At 33.8% G+C, this 11,100-nt stretch overlaps 1 long non-coding RNA gene across 2 annotated transcripts in view; it reads left to right on the top strand.

Moving 5' to 3' along the window:
* Positions 1-746: 746 nt before the first annotated feature.
* The window catches only part of LOC129049866 (uncharacterized), an 85,554-nt gene continuing 75,200 nt past the window's right edge, over positions 747-11,100 (top strand). For both annotated transcript variants that reach the window (XR_008513252.2, XR_008513251.2), the window contains exons 1-3: positions 747-1,413; positions 2,650-2,763; positions 4,965-5,065. This is a non-coding gene — a long non-coding RNA (uncharacterized LOC129049866). The remainder of the gene's footprint in view (positions 1,414-2,649; positions 2,764-4,964; positions 5,066-11,100) is intronic.

Genomic DNA, 11,100 nt, shown 5'->3' with positions numbered 1-11,100 from the left:
ATTTTGTTAATTGCGGTTTTGCCGTTACTTACAATGGCAAAACAGCAATTATTTTTGCACCTACCTAATAAATGTCTGGGAATGTCCTTATCTCTCTTTTATTTCTGAAGGACTTCTTTGCCTGGAAAATTCTGCTTTTTTTTGCAGTTTTTTATTCATTCCGCACTTTGAATACATCATCTCAGTTTCTTCTAGCATGTAAGATTTCTACTGAGAAATTTATTAATAGCCTTATTAGAATTTTCTGGTATGTGATATATTTATTTTCTCTTGAGCCTTTCTGGCATCTTTCTTTTTCTGTGACATTTTGCCAATCTTAACTATAATATGTCATAGTACAGTATTGTATAGATTGAACCTGATTAGAACTGTTTAATCTTCCTCTACCTGGACATTTATTTATATCTTTCTCCAAATGTTGCAAGTTCTCGGCTATTATTTCTTCATTTTTTGTTATTTTCTTCTCTTCTCTTTTCTAAATCCTATTAGATGAATGTTAGCTCTCTTGATAATATTCTATAACTCTTTCAAGATTTCTTCATTGCTTTTCATTCTTTTATTCTCATCTGACTGTACCTTTTTCAATAACCTATCCTTGAGTAACAGATTCTTTCATCTGCTTGAACAATTCTGTTTTTTATGCTCTTTATTGAATTTTTCATTTCATTCATTCTATTCTGCAGTTTCCAACTTTTTAATAATTTCAATTTCTGTAAATTATTTATTTTGTTCATTTCTTGTTTTCCTGATTTATTGGAATTGTTTATCTGTATTTCCTCAAAATTCACTGAGCTTCCTTCAAACAATTGTTTTGAGTTCTTTGTTAGGCAGTTTGTAGAGCTCCATTTCTTTATGATCAGTGACTGGGGAATTATTGTATCCTTTGCTAGTGATACTTTGTTTTTTTTCATGTTTCTCATTGTCTTATTTTGATATCTGTGCATTTGGTGAGGTTATTTTTTCTAAGCACTACTGGTTGGTCTTGGTGGGGAAGGCCTTTGTCTATGGAAGATTGTAAGGGTGATGGCTGGGTGAGGTGCAGCAGTTTTGGTTTCAGTGAGGGTGCAGTAGTGTAGTCTCTGTGCAGCTCTGTCAATCTTCAACTACTAAAGATTGTGAGATTCCTCAGCAGCCAACCATTTGAGTGTCCACATCAGGTGCAAAGCCTATTGGGGTCCTCAGTGGCAAAATCCACATGGGTCCTCCTGATATCTTTTTATTTTTTTCTATCAGATAACTTGTGGCCAAGAGGATCCTTCTTGGCACTAGATACGGCTTGCAGGCTCACTCATACTAGTGGCAGCACCAATGTCTAATGAGTGGTGCTCTGGCAGTGATCATGAAGCCAAAGCTTGAAGTTTGGACACATTTGGAAATACTACACCAGAGGCATTCACCCCCACTATTGCATTGGTAATTGAGTAAAAGGTGTTGATGCTTGTGAAGTAGCCAGAGAGCCAGGTTCAAGAGCATAGGCACGTGCAGATGTATAGCACCTCCTTAATCTGGGGCATAGGCTACCCTTCATTGGTAGCTAAGCTACTGATTTTAAAACACAGGCATTAATGGACGAAAATTAGCTCTGGGTTCTGGGGTATACACTAGCCCACTATGGTGGTGGCCCTAGTGTCTGAGGGTTGGGTGACTACAGGGCAACCACAAAGCTGTAGTCTGGAATATGTGCCCTCATGGATCAGGCACAGTTTGGGAGTCAGGAAACGTGTGCAGTTTGTAGAAGTCATGGCTTCAGTCCCAGGGCAGCACAATAGCAGCTGTTTCTGTTGAGAGGGGAGTGAGTGAGTAGCCATATCTTCCTTCCTGAGGCTCCCCAGCAGAAATGGCTTTGGTTACCTCAGTGACAAAAGGTATCAGTTTCCTCTGTGGAGCAGCCACTGGAAACTATGGTGGGTCTCACTGCATGGCTCACACTGATAGCCTTCAGTTTTCTCTTATGTTTCTAGCCATCTCTAGGCATCTCAGGTATGTCCATCTCACCATGAATTATTTTCCGTATGGATATCCTTAGTTATGTTTTTATTTTCTTCTATAGTGTTGCTGCAGATTCTTACCTGTGCCCATGAACTCTTCCAATGGTATTTTGATTTGTAGATTGCTATTTATAATTTTGTTTTGTAAGAAGATGAATGCTAGTATCTCCTACCCCGACATCTTGGGGATATTTCTGTTTATCTTTTTATTATTGAGTTTTTAAAAAACATTATAAGTACACTGTATACACATTATTTGTCTGGCAATCTGGAAATGGATTCAATAATTTTCTCACATTCTGAGACTATCTTTTTTTATTTTCTATTGATACCTTTAGAATATTATAAACATTTAATTTTGATGAAGTTCAATTTCATGCTTTTTCATATTTGGTTGGTGACTTTTGTGTCCTCAGATAATTTTCTACAGAATATTGTAATTATTGTATTTAATGTTATCTTGTAGAAGTTCTAAATTTTAGCTTTTTCATACATGTCAGATAATTTTGAATATATATAGTAAAGGAAGGGTCCATGTTCTTTTTTTTGTCATAGAAATATCGAATTGTTTAAACTCAGTAGTAGTAGTCCTTTTTGTGTTGATATAACAGAATATCTAATATTTAGTAATTTAACAAAATTATAGATTTATTTCTTATAGTTTCAGGGACAAGGAAAGATTAAGCTTGAGGAGCCCACATCGAGCAAGGGCCTTTGTGCCACATCATCTCATGTTGGAAGATGGAAGTCAAGAGAGCTCTAGAGAGAGCAAGAGGTGAAATTCACAGGGTCAACAACTTTTCCATTTTTAATTAATCTGTTCATAAGGGTGGAGCTCCATGACTTAAACATCTTCCATTAGACCTCACCTCCCAGTAGTGTTGAATAGGGGATTAAGATTCCAATACATGCTATTTAAAGAACAAATTTAAACTTTAGCATACCACCTCTGGCCCCCAAATTCATGTCACTATTATATACAAAATATATTAATTCCATTCCACCAGTCCTAATGCTTTACTAAGCATTGCCCCAGTTAGAATTTCGACATATGAATTTTGGAGGGACACTTTTTGGAGGGCTACTTTTTCTGTTCATTTGTTTTTTTGAGAGGGAGTCCTGCTCTGTTGCCCAGGCTGGAATGCAGTGGTGCAATCTCGGCTCACTGGAACCTCTGCCTGTTGGGTTCAAGCAATTCTCCTGCTTCAGCCTCCCGAGTAGCTGGGACTACAGGCACATGCCACCATGCCTGGCTAATTTTTTTTTTATTATTATTTTTAGTAGAGACAGGGTTTCACCATGCTAGCCAGGCTGGTCTCAAACTCCTGACCTCATGATCCACCCGCCATGGCTTCCAAAGTGCTGGGATTACAGGCATGAGCCACTGAGACCAATCATTTTTTTTTTTTTTTGTAGTTTTAGTACAGGCAGGGTTTCAACATGTTGGCCAGCCTGGCCTTGAACTCCTGACCTCAAATGATCCATCTTGGCCTCCCAAAGTGCTGGGATTACAGCCATGAACCACCACACCCAGCCTTCCCACTGCCTTTAATCTTTAGCTCTGCTTGAGAAGTATCCCTTATGTATGGAAGTTTTCTCTGATGACAATTAGGTACAATTACTAATAGTTGTGGGATCTTCTAGAAAATTAAAAAAAAATTGTTTTTTCTATCTAGTATTATACAATTAAATATTGAGAGTCTAATAGCCTAATTTGTGCCAGATTATCTTCAGGGCACTGAGGTTAAAGCAGTGAGTGGATAAGACATCAGCCCACTCAGAGCTCAGTAGTGGGAGAGAGAACCCAAGATAAATACTTAAAGTAATATTAATTGGTATAAGAATTAAATAGATATTATAAAATGTCAGATATTTATGACAATTGAGGTTAAAAACTAAGCAGGAAAAAACAACTGGAAAGTGCCATTGAGAGCTGGTGTTTGAAATTTTTCATTGTTTCCAGGGAAGATAACATTTGAATAACAGTGTTAAGGCTTCTGTTCAGTTTCATTTTTGCCTGATTCTCTTATATTTTAAATATTAGTGATTTTAAGGTCTTTTTTTTTTTTTACTTTTTATGTCTGTTTGTACTCTTTATATAAATGTTTCTCAAAGTGTTATCTGACAAGTAAATATTTTAGAATAACCCAGAGAACACTTTAACATAGCAACTTATTGAACTGCACACAAAACTTTGAGTCTAAAGATTATTTATTATATTCCCAATTATTAACAAGTGCTCAAGTTGATGCCTACGCAAAATAAATTAGAAAACAACTCCTTTTGATGAAAAAACAATTGAATCTATTTTCCATGGCTTTGTCTGCACAAAAATATGTTGACATTTTTGCCTCTCCACGGATTCATAATAAATCTCTATTGAGTAAATTAAAACTTGAAAGACTTTCAAATAATTTCTACACAGAGCTGTCACCTGTGTCCTACTCTAAATTCTAGCTGATTGCTAAATAGTTCTACCTAGTTGCTTTTTAAATTTTGTATAATGAAATTCATAATTTCAGCATAAAATTTCTATATATGTACCTATAGTCTAGTTTTGATATTACATTTTGGTGTACACCACATGCAAATATATTAACCAATTAAACTCTTAACTACTTGTATTAGTTTTTTGTTGTTATACAATGTTATTTAATGAAAAACTAGAAAACCTCAGTGGCATCAAGAATATACTGAACCCTCAACCCCAGAGGTCTATAGGTAGACTGAGAAATTATCTTGATTTGGGACTGATTAAACCAATTTCAGATGGGCTCACTCGTATCTGAAGTCAGCTGAAAGGTCAGGTTTAGTTTTCTTATTCTAGAATATCCTTAGTTATGACAATTGTCTCATCATTGATGTTATTCATGAAGATAAGCCCTGTGATATTTATAGGAGATGCTATGTATTGGATTTTAAATCTTGTAATCAGTCGATCTAGATAATCTCTACAATACTTTTCCATCATTACAGGTTATTTATTGGAGAATCAAAATTAAACAAAAATACAGTAATAAAAAAATGAGAATATTCATAAAATACACATATAAAAGTCACATTGGAATACATATCAGGTAAGATGTTATAATTGCAGATTGTTACATTATTGTTGATTAGTTACTTATCCGTGAAAGTTGAATCTTAACATAGCCTGTGACACAAATTTTCATATGCAATTTCTGTCTTTTAGTAAGTTATATGATATGCTTCCCTCATCTGAAAATGCATGGTTAGAGGACCTAAATGATGTGAAAGAGTGAGTGATGTAGATACAGGAGATGAGAAGAAATAATGTGTGAAGGCTATGAGATAAGCATATGTCTGACTTGATAAAATAACAAAAATATTTGTTTGGTTGGAACAACATGAGAGAAGAAAACTGTGACATTGAAGAGTAATTCAGATAAATGCTTAGAGGACTTTGAAAATTGTTTAGATTCTTATAGTAAAGAAGATGCAAAACAATGGCAGGACAATTCTATGGTAGTGCAGAGATGGTAGGGAAATATATATGAGAAAATGAGGTCAGTCTGAGTTATAATTGGCCAATAAGAGATGACGAAGGCTTAACCTAGGGTTTAGTGGTAAAGTGGTAAGGCAGGATTGCAAATGAGTGGCACTTTGCTGACAGTATTTGCTGTTGCATATACGAGTGAAAGTCAGTGATAAAATTTACTATATTCTCTGTGTTTCTGTTTCACCACTTTAACTGTGGACTTCTCTCTGAAGTTGACCAGGTCATAAATTTCATTATCATCAAACTCATATTATCTAATGTGTCCAAAATATATATGAGATATTATGTAAGATTATAGATACTATGAAATATATATTCTGACATATAAGATTAACTTTTATTTAATTGTCAATTTAATTCTTAAGTAGTAATTTTCTTTTTAGGAGAGATAATCGTGTATTTGTATTTTGAATGTGCATTGTCCAGGTATTATTTTGGTACTTGTTCATGAACATAGGACATTTTCAGTGTTATGCCATTTGCTTTCCCTATCTTTTTCCTCTTTTCTTCTTCTTCCTCTAAGAACTCTTCCTCTCTTTTCCTTCTTTTTATTTCTTTTCTTCCTCTTTCTTCTCCTTATTTTTGTTCTTATTCTTGCAAAGACTTGATTTTTTTTTTCACTACAATTAGAGTTTTACTAGACTCATTAATCAACAGTGGCAGAAAAGCTCCTACTAAGAATACCAACAACATGTGAAGGGTCTACTTTATCTATCTAATATGAAAAGTCTATAAACTGTCTAACAGTTTACTACTCTCATCCTTTATTTATTGTGTAACCAGTCTTAACTGTTAGGGGACTAGCAGTTCAAAATATTGTTTAAGTGAAGCAAAAGTGTTGTTTCCCTCAGTGTTAAAAGTGGGAATCTAAAAGATAAGGAGATGCTCCCATAACAAAGCAATAGTAAATATTTGAGTTGATGAACATTCTAATTACCTTGATTTGATCATTACACAATGTCTTCGTGTATCAAAATACCACGTATACCCCATAAATATGTACAGTTATTATTTATAAATTAAAAAATAAATAAAAAATGATTAAATGTCTTAATAAGTAAAAAGAAATAAATATAAGAACATGGCTTTTATGTGTCACAAAATTATGGCCTTTTAACAGGTAAATGCTCAAGTTTTTATTTTTTTCTAATAGTACCATTAGCCAGTTCTTTTCTTCTAACATAATCCAAATAACTTGAGTGCCATTAAAATTTACTTGTAATGCATAAGCCTCAACTGTTTTATCTGTATATTTTGACATATTGACATTAAATATAAATGACTATTATGATAATTCATACATTGAATATACATAGGATTTCTAGCATGAAATTGATACTCAACAAAATAAATTGGTATTAGAGATAGAGCAACATAATGAGAGACTGTTCATAAAATAATAGTCTTACCAATAATAATAGTAATGATAATCCCAATAACAAATAGAATAGGATTTTTTTTCTCATATGTGTTTCTAATTTGAAAAATGGAAGAATCCATATGAAATTTAGGATTGTTTTTTCTAGTTCTGTGAAGAATAGTGGTATTTTAATGGGAATTGCATTGAATTGCTTTTGGCAGTAAGATCATTTTCCCAATATTGATTATATCCACTAACGAGCATGGGAGATGTTTTCATTTGCTTATGTTATCTACGATTTTTTTTCCAGAGAGTTTTGTAATTTTCCTTGTAGAGACCTTTCATCTCCTTGGTTAAGTATATTCCTAAGTATTTTATTTTATTTCTTTGCAGCTATTGTAAAAGAGGTTGAGTACTCGATTTAATTCTTAGCTTGCTTTCTCTTGGGGTATAGCAGTGCTACGTATTTGTATACATTAATTTTGTATCCTGAAACTTTACTGAATTCATTGATCAGTTATAGGAGCTTTTTGGATGAGTCTTTAGGGCTTTCTAGGTATACAATTATATTATCAGGGAAGAGTGACAGGTCGACTTCCTCTTTACTGATTTGAATGCCTTCTATTTCTTTCTCTTGTCTGATTGATCTGGCTAGGACTTCCATTACTATGCTGAATAGATGTGGTGAAAGTGGGCATTCTTTTATTGTGAGAGTTCTCCAGGCAATGTTTTCAACTTTTCTCCATTTAGCATAATATTGGTTATGGATTTGTCATAGATGACTTTTATTACCTTAAGGTGAATGAAAAAAGAGCCCACACACATAGGTAAAGCAAACACTAAGCAAAAGGAACAAATCTGGTGGCATCCCATTAGCCAACTTCAAACTATATGATAAGGCTATAGTCACCAAAAAAGTATGGTACTGGTATAAAAAAAGGAACATAGAACAATGGAACAGAATAGAGAACTCAGAAATAAAATGAAATACTTATACCCAACTGATCTTTGACAAACCAAACAAAAACATAAAGTGGGAAAAGAACACCCTAGCCAACAAACAGTACTTGGATAATTGGCAGGCCACATGTAGAAGAATGAAACTGGATCCTCCTCTCTCACCTTATACAAAAATTGACTCAAGATGAATCAAAAACTTAAATCTAAGACCTGAAACCATACATATTCTAACATTGGTAAAACCCTTCCAGACATGGGCTTAAGCAAAGACTTCATGACCAAAATCTCAAAATCAAATTCAACAAAAACAAAAATAAATAGATGGGACTTAATTGAACTAGAGAAGCTTTTGTACAACAAAATAAATAATCAGTAGATTTAACAGAACACCCAAAAAGTGGGAGAAAATCTTCAAACTATGCATTTGACAGAGGACTAATTTTCAGAATCTACAAAAAACTCAAACAAATCAGAAGGAAATAAACAAACAATCCCCTCAAAAATTTGATTAATGACATGAATAGACAATTCTTAAAAGAAGATATACAAATGGCTAACAAACATGAAAAAAGTGCAACATTACTAATTATCAGGGAAGTGCAAATAGAAACCACAATGTGATACCACCTTACTTCTTCAAGAAAGGACATAATCTCTTTTATTGTGCAGAAGCTCTTTAGTTTAATTAGATCCCATTTATCTATTTTGGCTTTTGTTCAACAGGCAACCTATAGAATGGGAGAAAATTTTTGCAATCTATCCATCTGACAAAAGGCTAATATATAGAATCTACAAAGAACTTAAACAAATTTACAAGAATGAAAAAAACAACCCCATCAAAAAGTGGGCGAAGGATATGAACAGATACTTCTCAAAAGAAGATATTTATGCAGCCAAAAAACATGTGAATAAATGCTGATCATCACTGGTCATCAGAGGAACGAAAATCAAAACCATAATGAGATACCATCTCATGCCAATTACAATGGCGACCATTAAAAAGTCAGGAAACAACAGATGCTGGAGAGGATGTGGAGAAATAGGAATACTTTTATACTGTTGGTGGGAGTGTAAATTAGTTCAACCATTGTGGAAGACAGTGTGGCGATTCCTCAAGGATCTAGAACTAGAAATTCAATTTGACCCAACAATCCCATTACTGGGTATATACCCAAAGGATTATAAATCATTCTACTATAAAAACACATGCACATGTATGTTTATTGTGGCACTGTTCACAATAGCAAAGACTTGAAACCAACCCAAATGCCCATCAATGATAGCCTGGATAAGGAAAATATGGCACATATCCACCATGGAATACCATGCAGCCATAAAAAGGATGAGTTCATATCCTTTGCAGGGACATGGATGAAGCTGGAAACCATCATTCTCAGCAAACTAACACAAGAACAAAAAAACAAACACCGCATGTTCTTACTCATAAGTGGGAGTTGAACAATGAGAACACATGGACACAGGGAGGGGAACATCACACACCGGGGCCTGTTGGGGTGTGGGGGGAGTGGGGAGGCATAGCATTAGGAGAAATACCTAATGTAGATGATGAGATGATGGGTATGTGTATACCTATGTAACAAATCTGCACGTTATACACATGTATCTCAGAACTTAAAGTCTAATTTAAAAAAAGAAAAATGATTAACAACTGACCAGAAACTAAAAAAAAAAAAAAAAAACAGAATGGCCATAATAAAAAAAATCAAAAAATAATAGATGTTGGCATGGATTTGGTGAAAAGGAAACACTTTTATACTGTTGGTGGGAGGGTAAATGAGTACAACCACTATGGAAAACAGTGTGGAGATTCCTTAAAGAACTAAAATTAGATCTACCATTTAATTCAGCAATCCCACTACCTGGTATGTACCCAGAGGATAAAAAGTCATTATATGAAAGAGATACTTGCACACGGATGTATATAGAAGCACAATTTACAATTACAAAAATATGAAAACAGCCCAAATGCTCATCAATCAATGAGTGGATAAGTAAAATGTATATATATATATATATATATATATATATATATCATGAAAAAAGTAATATCTATGTGTATGTGTGGGTGTGTGTATTGGATTACTACTCAGCCATAAAAGGGAACTAATTAATGCCATTCATTGCAACCTGGATGGAATTGGAGGCCATTATTCTAAGTGAAGTAACTCAGGAATGGAAAACCAAACATTGTATTTTTTCACTCATAAATGGGAACTAAGCTATGAGGAAGCAAAGGAATGAGAATGATACAATGGACTTTGGGGACTCAGGGGAAATGGTGGGAGGGAGATGAAGGATAAAAGAATATACATTGGGTACAGTGAACACTGCTCAGTTGATGGGTACACCAAAATCTCAGAAATTACCACTAAAGAACTTGTTCATGTAATCGTAGACCACCTGTTACCAAAAAACCTATTGAAATTAAAAAGAAAAATGAAAGAAATATATCAGAGTTTTGGGCAATTCTATTGTAGACTGAGTAGATATTTTTACATTTATGTGATTAACCTAAACATATCCTGAAACCAAAGCTATAGCATAATAAAACAATTCACTTCATTCCTGTTGTGATAATTTTTCAAACTTTTGATAAAATTACGTTAATCTTGATTTAAAAGCATTATGTCATATATAAGAGGTGATATTATTTAATTAACATATGTATTTACATTTTCTGATTTATTAAAAGTTTGTTTAGTATGTGATTAAATTAAAAAATAGACACTAAATCTCAGCTCTGCCTCATGTGCTATATGAGCACAGGAATCTTAAGTAGTCTAGGTATCTTAACTTCACCATTTAAATTGGGTTAACTAAAGTAATTACTACATATGATACTTGTGAGAATTAAGTTAATGTATTAAAAAGGTGCTTAGAATGGTGTATAACACCATTAACTATCTGTCATTTGCCAAAATTGAAAATCATTTCCCCTTACAACTGATTGATAAGATAATAAAATTAAAGGCAAGGGCATTTTTATAACTGCAGAAACAGGTTAAACTTGGGACAATAATCCCTCTAAGATAAGAGAAATGACTCTCACAGGATAGAAGTTAGTGAGATAAGAAAAACACCCTGGTCATCTAGAGAAGATTTATCTCAATTTACACCTTGCCTAGAATAAGCGTTTCTTCCATCTTTTTCTTTTAACTCCTAGCATAAGGACATCACTGCCAAAAGGAAAGCATCAATATAGTAGAGCCTTGAAAATCTTTACATTCATCGCACAAATAAATGCTTCAGTT

Source organism: Pongo abelii, chromosome 1 (assembly GCF_028885655.2).
Source record: "Pongo abelii isolate AG06213 chromosome 1, NHGRI_mPonAbe1-v2.0_pri, whole genome shotgun sequence".
Classification (NCBI taxonomy): domain Eukaryota; kingdom Metazoa; phylum Chordata; class Mammalia; order Primates; family Hominidae; genus Pongo; species Pongo abelii.
This window is presented reverse-complemented; position numbering and strand designations above follow the sequence as displayed.